Genomic DNA, 19,422 nt, shown 5'->3' on the forward strand with positions numbered 1-19,422 from the left:
AGTTACTGATCTAACTGATCTAAGATAAGTTGTTAGTTACGTTACATTCTTTAGCCTCTTTAACCTCAAAAAAACCTAAAAAAAACAAAAAAACAAGTGCATCTTATCTTATCTTATCTCTTTATTGCCTTAAAATCTATCAAAAGATTCTCCTGGTCTTATCCTGACATCAAGTCATGTCAGAAATATTGGAATTACAGTAGAGCGCACAGGGACGAGCCAAGAAAGTGGCAAATGCGACTTCGAAAGACGGAATGTAATGCTGTAGGCTTTATCTCCATTAAAAACCTTAAAAGAAAGATTTTGTGACTGTCATTATTTAGATACTTCTGCTGGTAATGTGGGTTTAGATTGAGTAATTCATTACTCTAAAGTAACAAGTAATGTGTAATTCTCTTATGTGTGAGCAGGTCGGGGTTCAGCGTCTTGCTTTAGGACACATGGCTGTTGATGGTCATACGTTCTCGGACTCCGTGAACTTTCAGTTACATGACGGTCTTGCCCGACCGCCTGCATCAGGTCACTAATCTGAGCTGTCCTGATGCAGTAAACCTCACCCATCTGGTAATCTACGCAGATTAAAAGAACGCAAAGAATTATTGGAGAGTCACCGACCTACGTCTCGCTCCGTCTGTAAGTTGATGTCGCGGGTATTTCTCCAGTTTTCTAAAGAGGCTAAGTTGGGTTTAACATGGGGTTGTGGGAATGCGTTGTGTGTCAGTATGTCCTGTGAAACGATGTTTACTTCCCCGCACCAATGCCGCAGAGACAAAATTTGGCACATTTAATGTACTTGGACATGTTAAAAAAAAAAAGACAATGGTAGCTTAGCCTACACAGCGCAATGAACGTATAACAATGTGTTCATGTTCATCCACTTCTCTCAAGTTCCTATTTTTTCCCCTCAAAGGACTATTTAATGAAACTTAATGAACAAAACGTGCGGTGGGCGAGTTGTCTTGGCACAATGTCTCTGAAACACAATGGCATATTTGTGTAGTGGGATTACTAAAAACAGTTCAATTGATTCAAGATATACACTCACCGGCCACTTCATTAGGTACATCTGTTCAACTGCTTGTTAACACAAATATCTAATCAGCCAATCATGTGGCAGCAACTCAATGCATTTAGGCATGTAGACATGGTCAAGACGATCTGCTGAACTTCAAACCAAGCATCAGAATGGGGAAGAAAGGTGATTTAAGTGACTTTGAACGGGGCATGGTTGTTGGTGCCAGACGGGCTGGTTTGAGTAATTCAGAAACTGCTGATCTACTGGAATTTTCACACACAACCATCTCTAGGGTTTACAGAGAATGGTCCGAAAAAGAGAAAATATCCAGTGAGCGGCAGTTCTCTGGGCGAAAATGCCTTGTTGATGGCAGAGGTCAGAGGAGAATGGCCAGACTGGTTCGAGCTGATAGAAAGGCAACAGTAACTCAGATAACCTCTTTACAACTGTGGTGAGCAGAAAAGCATCTCAGAATGCAACACATCCAACCTTGAGGCGGATGTCACTGAGCTGAAAGCTGATACCTACCCAGTATTAGTAAGGTGTACCTAATGAAGTGGCCGGTGAGTGTATGTCCATTTGTTTTTAATTATTTTTTACATTTTTAAAAAGTTTAATACTTATGGTTCTTTGGGCTCTCATTTAGATTACACAGTATGTGCATTGCATCAAAAATCTAATTTTATATATTTTTTGCTATTTTTTAACACTGAAACATTGAATTGTTTTTTTTTGTAAGATTTGATAGATTATAAAAGAAAAACAATAAAAAAACAATAGTTGCACCCCTAGAAATTAAGTGATTTTGATTCTGCCTTCCTCCTTTAATCACTCTCTATTTCTCTTGTGCTCTCTTGAGTTTCAAAATCCTTCTCCTGTTGTCCCCGTCTTGAACTCACGCACGTCTATAGGTGAGCTTTTTAGTTCAAACACCTACTTATCACTTTGTATGAGAAATCAGGACCTAAATATCTTTCCGATATCAATTCAAAACAGTTTCCAAAGCTGTTTTATTACAAATTGTTACTGTGCCTTAATATCTTATTATAAAGATTTGTTGTGCTCGTTTGGGTTTACGTTGAACTTGGCCACCTCCTGCATTGCTGCCGTCCATGAAATGCTTGCTAGGATTCTATGGACAGAAGATATATCATTTGCTGCTTCAACTTTTCAAGAACTAAGAAGAACAGCCTTGGTTTTAGCTTGACCATCATGCATTTTTGAGTTTATCCAATGGGTGTTTGAAAGGGTTTCAGAAGCTCAAGAGGTCAGAATTCTCAACCCATAGAGAACCATTCAATTGAAGTGAAAAACACCAAAACTGGAGTTACAAGGTTTTCACATGACAACACATTCAGCAGCACCTTTTTTGGCACTTGTTTAGATGCAAAGACCTATTTATTCCCACTGATGCCTAAAGCAAGGATAGGGCAGTTCCATGAAATCCCTTCCAGAAGCCATGTGTATTGAAATGCTGCAAAACACATGTTGCATGCCTCACTTTTCCCTTTTGGTGGTAAGAAGAAGTAGTTAAGTGGAGGTTTAATCAGCAGGCAAAGCCCTAACCTGATCTCTGAGCAAAGTACAAGGCCCCGCTGTAATGTACGCATTCATGACTGTGCTGTGGACAGAGGGAGGTAAGCTTAGGTAAAGAAACACAGAGAGACACATTCACACATACATACACAGAGACACAGCCAACCACTAAGACACACACACACTGGAGAGTTTACAGATTACATTTTCCTTTCCGTTTAATCTTTTACTCGTTCACCTTTTTCATCCTCGCTCTATCCATCAAACAAACCTTCTTGAATAGACAACATACAAGCTGCCCTCTCTCTACATCTTGCTATCTTTTACACACACACACACGCACACAAAACGCACACACGCACTCGAACATCATAAAAGCAAACCCTGACCTTCAGAAATCAAAGCTCTATAGCTTTCTCTGCCCTCTGTCTGGATATCTATTCTTGCACTCCTCCACCTCTCTCTCTCTCTCACCCCTCTGTACCTCCATCATTTCTCTTTCTCTCTCCCTCTCTCTTTCTCGCTCTCTGTCTCTCATTATCAATCTCAGCCAGTGTGAGGGTTGGCAAGAATGCGAGTCTGCCACGGTTGACCTTCCTTTCGCCTCCCTTCCCCTCCCTTCTGCCTTTCTGTCCGTCCGTGTGTGAGAATGACTCCGCACCCCCTCATGTCTCTGTCCACTGTTGATATTATTCATTCAGCAGAAGCAGAAGCGGCGGCCCCCCTACGGCTGCATAATTGCCCCCGCTGCTGGAAAAATGTAGGAACAATGAGAATTCGATGCCTAGTCTTACCGCTCGAGCGAAAACAAACAAATACGAGGCCGCAGCTACGGAATGGGGTGCGTAAATCATGATATTATGGGATATAACGGCATCGTTTTATTTCATTTTAACATGAGGATATTGACTTGTAGATGGGAACAATTACCATAAACAAATGAGTGCTATTGTCAGTGCTGGTGTTTCTCAAAATGAAGACTACATTTCCCATAAAACCTGTTGCCATTGTAAGAAGCTTCAGCTCCCTCATCCTCTTTTGTGCCATAAAGCAATCTCCCTTTGTGCTGTAAAGCCATCCAGCAGAAATCTGACCCGGTGTCACACAATGTAAAATGCAGTGTAGAGGTTGGTAGAGGCTGACAGTCTTCTCAGTGATGGTCTCATTTGTTTAAGGTAATTATAGTAATGTCTTAACATTAATGTGGCTGTGATTTATAAAGGTTGAAATGCTGCACATAGCACCTTTAAACTAGGTCTGCTTTACTCCAGTGTTAAATATTACAAATGCAACCCGACCTTTTACAGGCTCAAAATACATAAAATTCAAGCTAACATTTCTTAATTGATGCTTAGCTGTACTTATGTAAAACACTTAGACAAAAAAAATCAGGGTGGAAAAAATGTCTTAAATCTAATAAATCACTATGTAAACAAAGCCAGTAGTGGAGTGCCAGTGTTTCATACTGTAGCTACAGATTGAGAGCCATTTTCAATCTACAACATCTACTGTAACTGGGAATAAAGCCTGAAACGGTTCCAACCCCCACAACCAGAACAACGCCTGCCTCCGCGATGCAAAACCTTCACGCTGTTGTTTCAGTACGTGTTACAGTATATTCCCCCTACTGCTTCCCTGCCAGTATCTCCTTTTGCCTTTTCATATTTACATTTGAGGCATTTCGCTGCTGCAGATATATAGAAATACGCTTATGGGAGCCTGATAACTGTTGAAGGACACACTGGCTGTAGCGGGGATGCAACCTGTGACCGGCCGGCCTGCCTTCCTCTGTCTTCCTCTGCTCCTTCTAATCCTTTCCTCATACGTGATTGCAGCCCGCCTAGTTTTAATCTCCCCTCGGCTCCCCCGCCCGCCCAATCTAATATTTGATATTATCGGTTTAAGCCATTTTGAAGCTGCAACAGGTACTGGAAACGCATCCCTACCCCCCGCTGTTATGAAAACTCCTCATGTTTGGCGTTTCTTTGTGTGTGTTAGGCTATATTCTCTCTTCCCGCTACCCACTCCTTCTCTCTTTTCCCGATTCTGTTTATCTGCTCCTCGCTTTTTGGATCTTTTCTCTGTATGTGATACACAGCCTTCCTCCTTTAATCACTCTCTATTTCTCTTGCGCTCTCTTGAGTTTCAAAATCCTTCTCCTGTTGTCACCGTCTTGAACTCACGCACGTCTGTAGGTGAGCTTTTTAGTTCAAACACCTACTTATCACTTTGTATGAGAAATCAGGACCTAAATATCTTTCCGATATCAATTCAAAACAGTTTCCAAAGCTGTTTTATTACAAATTGTTACTGTGCCTTAATATCTTATTATAAAGATTTGTTGTGCTCGTTTGGGTTTACGTTGAACTTGGCCACCTCCTGCATTGCTGCCGTCCATGAAATGCTTGCTAGGATTCTATGGACAGAAGATATATCATTTGCTGCTTCAACTTTTCAAGAACTAAGAAGAACAGCCTTGGTTTTAGCTTGACCATCATGCATTTTTGAGTTTATCCAATGGGTGTTTGAAAGGGTTTCAGAAGCTCAAGAGGTCAGAATTCTCAACCCATAGAGAACCATTCAATTGAAGTGAAAAACACCAAAACTGGAGTTACAAGGTTTTCACATGACAACACATTCAACAGCAGCTTTTTTGGCACTTGTGGGTTGGACATGGTTCTTCTTCTGATGAAATGTATTTCTTCTTCTTCTTCTTCATCTAGGCCTCAGTGGTATTTCGCTTATCATTTGAGCATGAGAATTTATGATCTGGATCTATATTTTTCCCTGCTTACTTAACACTAAAGCTGGATCAGACCCCAACTACTGTAAGTCATTTCAATTTAATCTCACATCCCATTTGCACATCCTGCATATATGGTCTTGCACCGGGCTGCGAATTCGGAGATCGTAAACTGCAAACATCTGTTAGCCTGTAAATCTGTCAATAGCCAACGTAGCAGGAATTCTTTCGAACCAATAGGAGCTTTCTTCGGCATAACGATGTAGCTTTATCTTCAATATTTTATTTGTTGTATTGTCTTCAATATATACGCTCTATCTGCTGTATTATCTCCAATAGGTTATATTTGTTGTATTCTTATCTATATCTTGTTCTTTTGCTGCTTCAATTACCCAATTTCCCACAGGAAACTTTCATCTCGTCATCTCGTCTCATCTTAGAACTGTACGGCTATACCCAGCGCGTCTCCGAGTGATATCAAGGTTTACCTGACGCAATACTCAAATAACACTCGCGAATCAAAGGAGGTACACTACGGAGGGACGAGTAGAGGAGTGAAGGGAGAAGAAGAGCAGATAAGCAGGGGAGCAGATGAGGGAGCCGAGAGCGCGGAAAAAAGGAGGAGGAGGTAACATGAGAGAGAATCGCAAATGAAGAGGTGAATGTGGAGGAGGAGGAGTGAAAGACGGTGAAGAAAGATTAAAGTGGGGTAGAAGATGAGGAAAGATGACAGGCGCGATGGGGGGGTGGGGGGGGGGAACTCCTTCCAGACCCCCCAGCCAAAAGACACACACACACACACACACACACGTGGAGCGCATGCACATGCATACATACTTGCCAATAGGGGGTTATGGGTAGTAAAACCGTTGTCACATCTCATCAGCACTCTATAAAAGATGCAAACACTCCCGTCTTTCTCTCTTTATGTCCAGCTTCCATTCCTTTTTACTTTCTTTCTTTCATCCCCAGTTGTTCCAGAGATATGCCATATAACATATACCCCATATACTGTATATATACATATACATATAACAGAGGGTGAGAGGGACTGGTCAAAACTCCTATAATGCACGTTCACTGTACTTGATAAATAAAGCGGTCCTGGTGCTTTTGATCTGGGGGTCCTACTAAACGATATTTTTACAAATTAATCCCCAAAGTACCTAAATGTTATTGTATTACATTACAGAGTTTTATTAGCTCAATGAATCTTTTCATTTTCTTCAATTGCATTATCAGAGAAGCAGCAATCTGTAATTAAATACACTTTTAAACGCAACTTTCCCAACTCTGCTAACAGTATACTGGGGCGGATGGCAGTTAAGGCACAAGGCTCGCTCTGTGCACTTCGGCTTTATCTAGAGGTGGGCGTGTGTGTGTGTGTGTGTGTGTGTGTGTGGTGCAGGCCCTCTCTTATCCCTTTTACTATGCGCATAATCCCGTACGGTGGCTGTGCGCAAAGCTTCAAAGTCGGGACAGTGTCTGGTCTTTTATTGGGCCTTTTTTCTTAATGGAACACCTTTCTACAACCAAAGTGTGCAGCCATGGCAGGACAGGATGCTAGCTTGGCGAAATGTCTGGCACAGCCCGCTGGTTAAAGGAGAACACCGGTGTCATTTCGAATGTGAGCCCATTTAATTCTGTCTATGTCTAGTTTACATTTCCCCCAAGCATTCTGCAACGCTTGTCATAAGTAATTACATTTTTTAACATTTACTTGTTTATTGTCATTTTTAAAATCTAAACTTTACAATGTCAAACCTAACTTGAAATGAACTGCTGTCCTGGCTAACAAAGACGCCCTAAATAAAAAGACATGGAAGACATTAAAGTTTGTAAGGCGACATGTTTTTGAGGGATTAAATCCAGGCATTTCTTCCTGTGGGTGTCAGGTGACTGACAGGAAGCAGAGCGTTACGTAACGCAGCGCTGATATGAAAACACTCAACTCAGCACAATGAAATGAGGAGAAAACAGAAAGTTTGACCAAAAGTTATTTTTGATGCTGTACAAGAATGAATGGCAACAAATTGCTGCTTCTGAAGGTAGAAAACAAGCGCGGATATCTCCAACTATGCTGACTGTGTGCAGACACCAGCAGGAAGAATGGAAAGGAGAGAGGCAACCTAGACGATTAGTATAAACATAAAAAAAACAAACACCCCAGAATTATCCTTTATAGGCATTTTTTCACAGTTAAACCAGGAGTGGCAAAACTTTCTGATATGGAGAAACAATAGTTGAAGTATGGGTGATTCAGTGTGAAAATCTGGGTGGGTAAAGTGAATGGGTTAACTCCAAACCGCTCCAGTAGAGCTGCTCTGTGTAAAACAGTAGAAGACTGTGGTCGTACTGCGTAGCTCTATTTTTTGTGTCAATTTGTGTCAATGGGTGCATGTAAAAAAAAGTTTTGCTGGAAAAAACAACAGAAAAAAGCGCCGTTTCAAGGAAACCCCTGAAAAGGTAAGAATATCTTAGCTTTTCTTATGTCATTATAGTGTTTGTAAATGTGCCTTGTAAGCCAAAGTACCTCAAAATGACTATTAAATTGCATCAAAATAGATCAAATGGCCTATTTTTTTATTTATTTATTTATTTTTAAATCACAGTGGATTCTTTTTGAAGACCAAAAAGAATTTGTGGAGGGCCAAATGTTAACCCTGCCATAACCACCATGATGATGACCATGAGGTCATTAATTAAGCCAATTAATACATGAATTAGCAAATATTTCTATGTCAACAGACTTGTCTTCACAAGACATGGGCGGTATTAATATGAAAAAAGAAGAAAGGTCCAAGGCACTCTTCTGGCAAAAAGTTTAAAAGCCTTTATTCAGATGGCTATTTCATGGTGAAATTGTTAAAAACATAGACAAAGCTTGCGCATGTTAAAATAGAACTGGGTTACAACCCACATGTAGCGGCACAAACAGCCTTCTTCAGGGTGTAGAGGTATTAATATGAACTCTTTATCTGTAAGCATTAAGGAGTTATAGTAGTTTAAAGAAAATCAGTGTTTCCTCATTAATATGCAAAGTTATGCAGCAAGGTGCGCCAAAATCTAATCAGATCATCTAATGTACACGGGGAACCTGCGGTGCGAGTATGAAGTATCTATCACATGTTGTTCTTGAGTTACTGTGTTCACAGGAATGTGTCTACATACAGACAGATGCCACCATGAGGACATAATGTCCCACATACCATGTAGCATGGTGACAAACAAGAACATATCTAAATAGCTTCATCATACCATGCAGGTTAAACTCAACTTCTAACTTAATGGCATGCAGATTAGATCTGGCAGGGGATTTGCAGTAATTCTAAGCATTTGGTTTACAGTGCTAGGCGTACCAGATGGGTGGGGTTCCTGCGTTAGGATTACTCAGATATTGTCAGGTTAAGTTTGTCATTCAGAAACATGCTGAACTGACATTCAATAGCACTGCTGTGACTCTGATGAGGCAAACCGTCCATCTGTACTCCAAGAAGGTTAAAACAACAGCTAAGAATTATTCACAATTGACAGTGTGTTATTTGATAGATGAGCCACAGAGGCTATATTTTACCATAAAGTTGCCCTTTGGATATTGAGATGTACGACTACACAGTGCGTTATGTGTGAAATATGTACTAGAGGTAAACTGCACTGGAGGTAAACTGCCCTTTCCTTGCCCTTTGCCGATGGAAATTAATATATGGGACAAGAGCTCATGTAAAGTGGTTTTTGAGGGTGTGTATAGGTGTGTAAATTTGTGTGTATGTGTTTGTGTCTTTATGTGTGTATCAGTATATGTGTGTGCATGAGTGTCCATTGCTGTGTGTGGTACGGTATGTGCGAACGTCCACTGGTGCGCGTGCTGTGCATGTGTGCGAGTGTTGGCACACGTATGGCTTTATATGCCTATAAATTGCTTTGATTGAGAGCAGCAGGCTGGAGGCTTTGGGAGACATATGTGACATACATCAGGACACCAGATGAGCGACGGAGGGACACGTGATGCTGCAGGAATCAGCAGACCGGAGAACGTTCCAGACAGATCCGATATTCAACCCTAAATAGCTGGATGGGGACATAGGGGCGTCTCAAAAGGAGTGACGGACAGAGACGTTAATCAACACATAGATGGACTGATAGACCGAGAGATAGACAGATAGACAGGGAGGCAGATAGATACATAGCAAATATACCAAAAATATAGCCTACCTAGCCCAGGTATCATCTAGCTAGCTAAAACAATAACACAGCAAATTAACAGCTAGCTAGCTTACTAGCTGTTAATTTGCTGTGTTATTGTTTTAGCTAGCTAGATAAACTATTAAACTATTAACTAAACTATTAAACTAATAAATAAGCTAGCTTGCCAGCTATGATAAACATATAGACAGCTAGCTAGCTGTTGAGGGAGGAAAGATCGCTTCTCGTTTGCATATCCCCATCACGTCTATGCATATCCTTGCTGTAAATCTCCAAAACATCTTTAATTTATAGGAATAAAATGACCTGTGGCTCTCGTTCAATTTAATCTCTCTATGCCCACTATTTAGTTAGTTCACTATACGGTGTAGGCTAATGCTTAGGCACACTGGAGCTTTGCATCACCTGAAAAGCACCGTAGTGCACCAAATACTCAACAAACAGAAGCAAAACTGCTCCCAATCTTATCGTCACACCGCAGTCGTTTATCAAAGAGCTTATGGCCAAAAAGCTTTAAGGAAAACAAGGTTAATGCCTGTTTAGATAAAAAAAATTGAGGTTCAGGTAACAAAAAGCCTGAGGTTGACAGTGAAGAAACTCCCTGAACCATCTCACATTCTCCTGCGCTCATTATGGAGTTTGGCCACAGTAAACACAATCTGAAGCCAGGAGGGAAAAGGCTGTCCTGGCTGTGTACTGCAGCTGTCTGATAGGCTTGATGTATTTATATCAGTGTCTCTATAGGAGAAGAGCTGGACAGTATGGCCTCATATCATGCTGACACACTGGAAAGAAGCCTGCCAAGGACTGGGTGTCCATCCAAGTTTCTCTCAACGCGCCGGCAGGCAGGCCAAAGGCAGGGAGGATAGGAGAGGATGGTAGACAGACAGAAAGAGAGAAAGAATGGCTAAAGGAGACAGACAAGAGAGGAAAAGTGAGGATGAAGCAGACGCTGAGGGATGAGAAAAAGAGTATGGGAGAGAAAGAGAAAGACGAGAGTATGGGAAAGAGAAGGAAGACAGGCAATGAAGACAGAGGGCAAGAAAAGGAGACAGTGTAGAAGGAGGAAACGAGAAAGGTGAGAATGAGAGAGACAGAAATAGAGAGAGTGGAGGGAGGAAACAAGAGGAAAGAGAAAGGAATGGGAGAGAGAGAGAGGAGGGTGGCAAAGACAGGGAGGGGAGGGAGAGAGATGGCAAGAAAAGGCAGGAGAAAATGTGTTGCCACATTGATTTCTGAAGGTCGGCGCAAGGATGTTACTGTTGTGTTTAACTTGTGTGACTGAGTGTGCGCTGACAAGTGGATCCAGGTGTGTGCGCACATGGCCGTGTATCTGTCTATGTGCATGTGTTTTGAGTGTTTAACCTGGAGAAGCGTGTTTGTGTGTGTGTGCAGATGTGCCCGTTTAGTTTGCGCTGTGTTGGTTCTTTCTACTGGGCATCACCGGTGACAGATGGGAGACAGAAAGCAGGGCAGGAAAAGGTCAACAACACATTCCTTGGCCTCGAATGCCCTCCTTGTGTACAGCAGGACCCAGTTCAGGCTCACTTCCAAAGTCCTCTCATATGAATTATATAAATGGCTGAATGTATGGAAAATAACACTGCTTGGCCTTCCAGCGACACTGAGGGTGGAGTCTGATGCCACAAATGGTCACCATTGCCCTCACTGAACTTTGCTGCCATATTCAGTTTGGGGAAAAAAACTACTAGAACTACTATACATTTTAGGCTTATCCAGAGAAACTTGAGTGAGTCCAAAAGTAGAATAAGCTTCAATTCTAGGTTCGGCAATCTTACATGCAACCAATAGGAGTGCAAGGGTGGAATACCCATGGCACGGTAAAAAATTCACAATAAAAGAGCTTTGGAAACCATATGATCTGATATCAGAAAGATATTTAGGCCCCAGATCCTCAAAATGTTGCAGGTAGCAGCTATGGACGTCACCTCAACCTTGAGATGGATTAATGTGTCCATCTATGTGTTGATTAATGTGTTGAGGTGACCGTAGAATGATCATGTCAGATGAGAAATGCTATGCAAAGCGAAGAAATAAGAGCCAGGGAGAGAGGAAGGAGGGATTTTTTTTTTCTTCACTCGCCCTGAACTTGGCTGCCAATTTTCCTGTGTGCACAAAACGCTGCCATCTCTCAAGACTCCATGAAGTCAAAAATGGCTTGTTTTGAGTTCCTGAGTGATATACCTAACCATCTGTTAGTCCAAGGAGATGAGAGAGGCCAAGAAGTTCCCAAAAATTACGACTCGTTGAGAGTTGCTTCAACGCGAATCCCCCCTGAACCTGGCCAATTTTACAAACACACCGCTCTCTTTAAATCAACATCACTTTTTCTGCCGCCGATGCTATAAAATGAGGACAGACAGTAACCAGGCTAGTTCCTGGTTCATAAACTATGGATTGGGACCCAAAATAGGTCACCGAATGAAAGCCGCAATATGGTTTCACGGGCTACGGGTCCCATGGTAAATCTAAAATCCTCTTATGGGTCTCTTACTGACAAAGTTAAAAAAAGAAATCCCTCGGGCTCGTTTTGGATCAATTCCTTTGGACGTTTGCACCGAACGTCTCTGCATGTGTATGAGACTATGCCTCAGACTGTTGTGTGCTGGGGGGAAAACATCAACAGAGGGGGTTAAACAAGTTAGTGAGACAGTCATGCTCCGTTACTGGGCTGAGCCTTTACCCTCTGCAAGGTTCTCACCGTGCCCTTGGGTAATATTCCATGACTTTTCCAGAACTTCCCATAGCTAAGGCAGAGCGCTTCCATGACCTAGACATTTTGTACCTTCCCGGTTTGTTAATGTTGTTTTACAGCTCAGAAAAAGTTCTAAAAGGGGTGGACAATCTGGTTTCCACTACAGTTCGGTTTGCTGTGGAGATAAACTGCTGAAAACCGCCAACTGTTGGAAAATACATTCTGATACATTCCTGTAAAAGTGACTCGTTTGTAAAATTCCCTGATATTCTCTGATGTCCCCAAAGACTTTATCAAATTCCCTGCCTTTCCTTGTCTGGAATACGCCTCTCAAAACGGCAAGATATTCCGGAAATTCCATGACCGGTGGGAACTCTGGTGGTGTTCGACATAAGGATGTCCACGAAATCATATGCGATTATGGACGAGGGCCTCCACTCTCTTCATGGCGTGCCATCAGGGCCACCTTCAATCAGCGGCTCATTCCGTCGAGGTGTGCTAAGCAGCACTTCAGCCATTAGTTTGTCGACTGGGAGGCTGTTGAGAACTGCTTAGCAATGTACACATGACCCAACTCTCTCTCCATGTACCCTTTATAGCCTTAGCCAGTCAGTAGGGGCTGAGCAGTGTCTGTATAAAACCAATAAATCAGGGAATCTCCAAATATCTCGTTAGTACTTTATCAGTTATATATTTTTATTACTTTTTGAGTTATATAGTTTTATTGCTTTTTGCACTGACACAGTATCTCTTTATCTTTACTATGCTGTAACTTATCTAATTTCCAGAAAAGTATTCTTCCATGTGTTAAAACTGTACAGAAAAAAAGTGATGTTACACCTTCTAAACACACAGTCCAACGACACAGTAAAGTGAAAATCATGTGGGATTAATAAAGTCTCTATCTATCCATCTTTGCAGTTTGATCATCTGTACAATTTCCAGCTGCCAGTCACATATTTGACCTACAGTATATCATCAATATTGACAAGCCCTCATCAGTTCAGCTCTTGTCAATTAATGTGGAGCTCTTTATGGACTTATTGATCGGTATTGTGTCCAGAGGGACAGGAATACTCTCACTGTGAACTGCACTGCTCTGGAGCAACATGTGCACATTGAGCTCTTGGCTTATGTAAATGGTTGCTGTTTGTCTAGTTGTTGTAGTACTGTGAGGGAGTAGTCATTTGATAATGCACAAAATTAGGATGGTCTTTTGTCAAGTGTTTTGTTATGTATACCATGTTGTTTCTACTCCCGACATGTTTCCATTGTCATTCTGTTATCCAATCCAGCTGTGTATCTGCTTGCCAGTTTGATTTTATTTGTTGCTTTTGTTTGTTTTGAAGTGATATGTTTTTAATCTCAGCTCCACAAATTCGTAATTGGAATCTCTTCTTTCTGTGTTCATTGTATTTTATCACTTTTTTTTTTTTTTTCTTCTAGGTTTTATTATTGTGCAAGTAAACTAAAATGACACAGTTTTAGTAGTAGTAGTTTTGTGGAGTATTTTTGAAAGTCATTAATTTTACTTTTACTTAAGTATTGACCTGAGTTTTGTACCACATTTTAAATTGCATCCATTACAGAGTAGAAAGTTTGTCTCTATAAGTATTCAATCATCCCATGCATCTGCATCAAACTTGCGTGAGCATGTGGAGGTAACATGAACTAGCTGTAACGTTGAGTTTGCTTGGTTGTTGTCTCGCTAGTTTGCTAGCCTTCTAGCTGGATAGCTAAAAGCAAAAGAAACAGTTATAACAGTAAAAATCTTACTTATTGCCCCTTTAAGTAACATTTCAGCAAAGTAACATCTACTTGAGTAGGATACTTGCTAGGATGCTCTCTTTCCATCACTGATGTTTCACCAACACATTAAAACCAGCTGTACTGTATTGCAACAATCTGTTGAAATAGTCATTGTGTTTATATGTTTGTTTGTTTGTTTTGGTGGGGATTATCCTGCATACATTTGGTGGATGCTTTTATCCAAAGCAGCTTACAGTGAGTGCATACAATGGCATACGAGTGCATACACTTTTAACCCTGGCAGAGCTGGTGTCATGGCCTCACTACTGAGCCAGACAGGACGTGTGGGCTAATATGATGGCAGACACAAGTACTGTGGTCAGATAATTTTTTTTAATTAACCACAGCTACGTGTTTAAGGCAGAGACACACTGGGAGCATCAAACACACCAACTGTTTTCAATGATCTAACCCGCACTAGAAGCATTGATTAAACCACCCTGCTTTAATTTCGCAGCAACAACAGGGCAAAAAGTCTTTTTCATGAGGATTCTGGACCCACTGTGAAAACTGACCTATTTTGAGACAAAATATCATTCATGTTTTTAACAAGGGTGTTGTTGTCGAGAAGTAGGCTACAGGAAGCCTAGACATGAACACGGGAGTGCCAACAAAATAACAAAATACAAAACTGCCCTGTAATAGGACTGCAAATTCAGCAGGTCATTTAACTCGCAGCCCACAGATGTATGGGGAAAACATGTAAACGATTCTAGCTGATCTCTAAATAAATCAGACAAGAGAACAAGCCATGGAAAAGAAAATGATACAGTAAAATTATCCATTATGGTGCAGTAAATCAGGTTTCAGTGCTGCTGATGCTTCAAATCTGCCTCCTGCAGTGCGCCATACAAGCATCAAGTGACACTCATCAATTACTACATCCCGTCAATTCGGGCATTGGTCCATTAATATCCTAAAATAATAATGTGATTGCATGTCCAGAACCACCTGCTGCATTAGAATATCTCTGCATTGTAGCGCAGCAACATTCTCAGGTGTCAAGTTCATATCATGATCTTCGTGGGCATATTGATTTCCATCAGAGGCTAGCTGGAGTCTGCTGGGACTCCGGCACGACTAAGCCTCATTGATCAAGTTGTAGTTGACTGCAACATTTACTAAATCCATGCGATGGAATGCATTGTTAACATTAATTTCTTTCCTTGCCAGTCATTTTCACAGCTGCATTTATCGATCCGGAATGTTTTTGATGGATCGTCTGGGGGGAGAACACTAATTATGTTGTTGTGGAAATAAAGATCATTACGCTTTGTGGTGAAGTTGCCCTTGAGCGTTGACAAGTATGCTCAGTATTTTAGAATTCCACACTTCCCAGACCTTGATTTTCTTAATTACACTGAAACAGGCCTTTATTTACCTCAACTGCAGAGGGTACCAGGCCTTTATTGGAAGCAGGCTTATATTAGAGACAGGCCTTTATTTCTAATTCCCTCTGTTTGATAAGTAATGCATTACGATAATTACGGTAATCGACGACGGCATGCTCCAGAGACTTCCGCCAGCCGAGCCATCTTGTGGCACTAACTACGTTACTACAAACTACAGTTACAAACAGGCAGCAGGAGTTTACCGGTATCCACCGTTGTTTGCATGTAAGCTGAAGCTAACTGAAGTTAACTGAACCTGGGCGCCGATGTGTTCCCGGTGATCCGACCGAGATTTCGGCAGGGGTCCCGATGCCGATGCGTCACCGGGCGTCCGGGGCTTGGATCGGGAGGATCAATGCGGGCCGTGGGCGCGGTGGAGAGGACAGCGGCGGAGAGAGGAGACGGACACGGTGCAGCTATATACTAGGTTTTGACCTAGTTTTGTTTCCTTTGTTTTTTCCCCCGGCCTGTATTTGAGGCCGGCCTTTATTTGTTCGTGTCGACCACGCCCCCGGCCATTATCGGACTACAGGCCACTATTAGAGGATTTACGGTACTATAATCTCCATACTGGTCACAAAGTTGTTTTCTCATTCACTGAAACAAGAAAGTGTTTCTCGATGGTCTCACTGCACAGCTCTTTTACTACTAGTTTTAAAAGGTTTTAGACTGAACTGTCCATAATCCAAAAAATGTTCACTGTAGGTCAGTGAATGTCTCTAGGTCAGTTAAGATTGCTGCCAGCATCTGCTTCCACTGTCAAGAAATTCAAAGGCGCCTTTAAATTTTAAGATGCATGCATTCCATGTCAATTAAACTGCCACGAAGATGTGGAATAGGACAAAGACGAACCGTTCCATGTTTAAATTTTTGACATACCTGCACACACACACCCACACACACACACTTTAACTAAACTTGAAGACAGCAAACTAAACCAGACTAAACTAACCTAAACCTAAGATGAAACATAAGACTTCAACTGAATCTAAACAGAAAGTTGTGGGCTTGCATGTTTCATAGATCTAAAAAAAAAAAAACATTGTAAATTTGAATGTTTTTCATCCTCCACATCCTCCATTCCTGAAGGGTTTGGGTAAACAACATTCTCCTGTATACAATAATATAATATAAAGAGAGAGTCACACATCTCTGGCTTACATCACAGTGATTTGTCTGGTGGAGCTATCCTCACTGAACTCGGCATGCACTCAGTGACATGAACACACACCTACACGTATGCGCACACACACACACACACACACCATGATTGCGGCAATAGTCCCAGAGCCCACAGATGACTCATCCAATGTTCCAATTTCATGTACAGTACCTGTATATACACGCTCGTGCGCACACACACACACACACATACACACACGCACAGTACCAGATAATGAGATCACATAGGGCTAGCATTCGACCTGGCATGCCCTTTAATGCGGCAGCAGAGCAATTGGGCGACTTAGCCATATACCTGACCACACACACATACACAAACTATTCCAAGCCCTTTGATTGGTCAAAATAGTTTGTGCTGTTTCTAAACATGGCTGGGCGACTGGGCCGCTTAGCTACAGACACACACACACACACACACACACACACACACATGTGCGAGGCGATGATCTGATTGGTGGATCCAGGCTCTGCGTTCTATACATCACCCGGTATCCGAGCCACAGGTGGTGGGGGAAGGCTGTACGTTGCCGTAGCAACACGAAGCAGAAGGCGGGGAAGAGCCATAGCGCTATGATGTGAGCAGACTATCAATTGTGGAAGATACATGTGTGACTCACTCGGGAGAATAATATGTGGAGAGAAAAGATTAGAAAGGAGGGATGGAGGGAGGGAATGAGGGAGGGGACAGACGGGGGTTTCTGAGGTGAGGCTTGGACGTGTTCAACTTTCTCTTTCTCTATCTCTCTCTCCAATCATTCTCTTTCCCTTCTCTACCTCCCACCCTCCCTCCTTCTCTCTCTCTCTCTCTCATCTTTCCATTCCTTCATCTACTTTTCCTTTCCCCCCCAGTTTCTCTTCTTCCTTGTCTCCTCACTTTGTCAAAAAGGGAACAGCGTGTGGCCATGCGCTCGATGCATATTAATAGAGACATGTATTATATCAGTGCATTTGAATGAGGAACAGAGCTAATGTGGAACGGCGCTGCTGTGCGGTATCTCCAGGACGGGTTTCTCAAAAATCTTCTTAGGACTAAGTAGATCTATTCCCCAATTTAAAGTCAATGAACAAAGATTGTAATGCTAAAAATAATTTTGAAAAACTAGGCCATGTTCAGTTCTAATATTTCTCCTCCTTGTTACAGAGTATTTTTTCAGTGGTGCCCCGAGGTCGAAGAGTGCAAGGGACAAGATTTCGTCCCTGTCGGTTAAAAAACCTTGTATCTCCAAAATGTAACCTTTTCAGTATCCGAGAAAAACTTTACTAGATCACCATGCATTTTTTTATTTATCCAATGGATTTTGAAAGGGTTTCGTAAGCTGAAGGGTCGTAGAATTTTCAAAATCTATAGAGGACCTTGCAATCCTTTCACTGAAGTTGTAACATGAAAATCACCAAATTCAAGTTACAAGGTTTTCATATGACAACGGCGGTTTCCACCTTGAGGAAAGCTAGTTAGGGACACAAACTAGGTCTGAACTTTATACAGGTATATGAAGATGGGTCTCCGCAGTCTACTGATATTCTCATATGCTCTGGTAGGTTTGTCTTTCGAGTCAGTAGTCATACCAGACCACGATGATCATGAACATGCACCAACTGAATGGTGAAAATCATAAATACTCACCGATAAGTTCACATATCGTGGACCCTAGCACGCTTAGTTACGCACCTCCAAACTACAAACCCAAGGCTTGTAATTCAGCTTTTATTAGGGATGGGACGATATGCTTATCTCACGATACAATTCGATATGCGATATGGGGTTCACGATTTGGTACAACCACGATACGATGTAATAAATAAAACGTACTGTATGAGAATTATGTTTATTTCTGAGCCACAGATCTTTCTAGCAATGGCACTGGCTTGCTAGAAGGTAATGTAATGCAAATAATATAATTTGGATGGAGAGTTTGTGAGATTGTGATGGGCCCATGATACGTATTGTCACATTTTTGTATTGCCATATATTGAGTCTCCATATATATCGTCCCATCTCTAGCTTTTACTCATTAGTATACAGTGGCAGAGACATAGAAGATGGGAGAAATCTGATGACAAGCAACAAACTTGTGCATCAGATTTAACCCCACTACACTGCAAGTATGCCTTAGCTTGTGAAGCAACCAAGACACCACAGTCTGTTACCCTTCATAAAGAGAAAGGAAAACAAGAAGAGAGGGGAAAAAACATACAAGGAGGAAAAAACTGAAAAAAGGAACTCACCACTGTATTCTTCTGTTGACTGTTCTTTCCGCTTCTCTTCCCTCCTTTTCCTTTCGTAGTCACACAGTCTGTTTCTTCCCAGCGTTATCTGTTCTTATTTGACAAGGTGTACGACAACCATTCTTTATGTTATATCTGACAGGAAGCTGCTCTTTGTACTTCTGGCTGCCTCCGGGAAAGGGAAACTTATGAGGCTCCCAGGAACCTCCCCTGCCCCGTGGTTAGCTTTACTTCTCTGGAGGCTTCTTGGGGTGAATGGAACGGTGTTGCCTGCTAGGCAGCACTTCTCTTGAGTCTCTTCTGCGATCGCTGAATGCCTCTTGGGCAATTGCTGATTTATGCTACTGCCTCTGAGGCAGATGGAAGTGCTAGTGTATGATGTTACTTGCTGAGCAGATTAAAGAGCCAGGCTATCGTATGATCTTGCCTGCCAGGTGGTACTCCTGAGTCTCTTCTTGGTTCTCTGGATGCTTCCCTGGAACCTGCTGCTGTATTGCTGCCGCTAAGGCAAATGGAAGATGCTGAACTGAGTTGCCTGCCAGGCAGACTGAAGCACCAGGCTAGTGAACAGTGTTGCTTGCCAGGCAGATTGAAGCACCAG

The 19,422-nt window shown here is 42.0% G+C and overlaps 1 protein-coding gene across 1 annotated transcript in view; it reads right to left on the minus strand.

Moving 5' to 3' along the window:
* The window catches only part of LOC139914990 (thyroid hormone receptor alpha-like), a 55,521-nt gene extending 36,326 nt beyond the window's left edge, over positions 1-19,195 (minus strand). The window contains exon 1 of the mRNA XM_078284500.1: positions 18,822-19,195. The gene's annotated coding sequence lies outside the window, so the exon portion shown is untranslated. The remainder of the gene's footprint in view (positions 1-18,821) is intronic.
* Positions 19,196-19,422: the final 227 nt, after the last annotated feature.

This window comes from Centroberyx gerrardi, chromosome 7 (assembly GCF_048128805.1).
Source record: "Centroberyx gerrardi isolate f3 chromosome 7, fCenGer3.hap1.cur.20231027, whole genome shotgun sequence".
NCBI lineage: Eukaryota > Metazoa > Chordata > Actinopteri > Beryciformes > Berycidae > Centroberyx > Centroberyx gerrardi.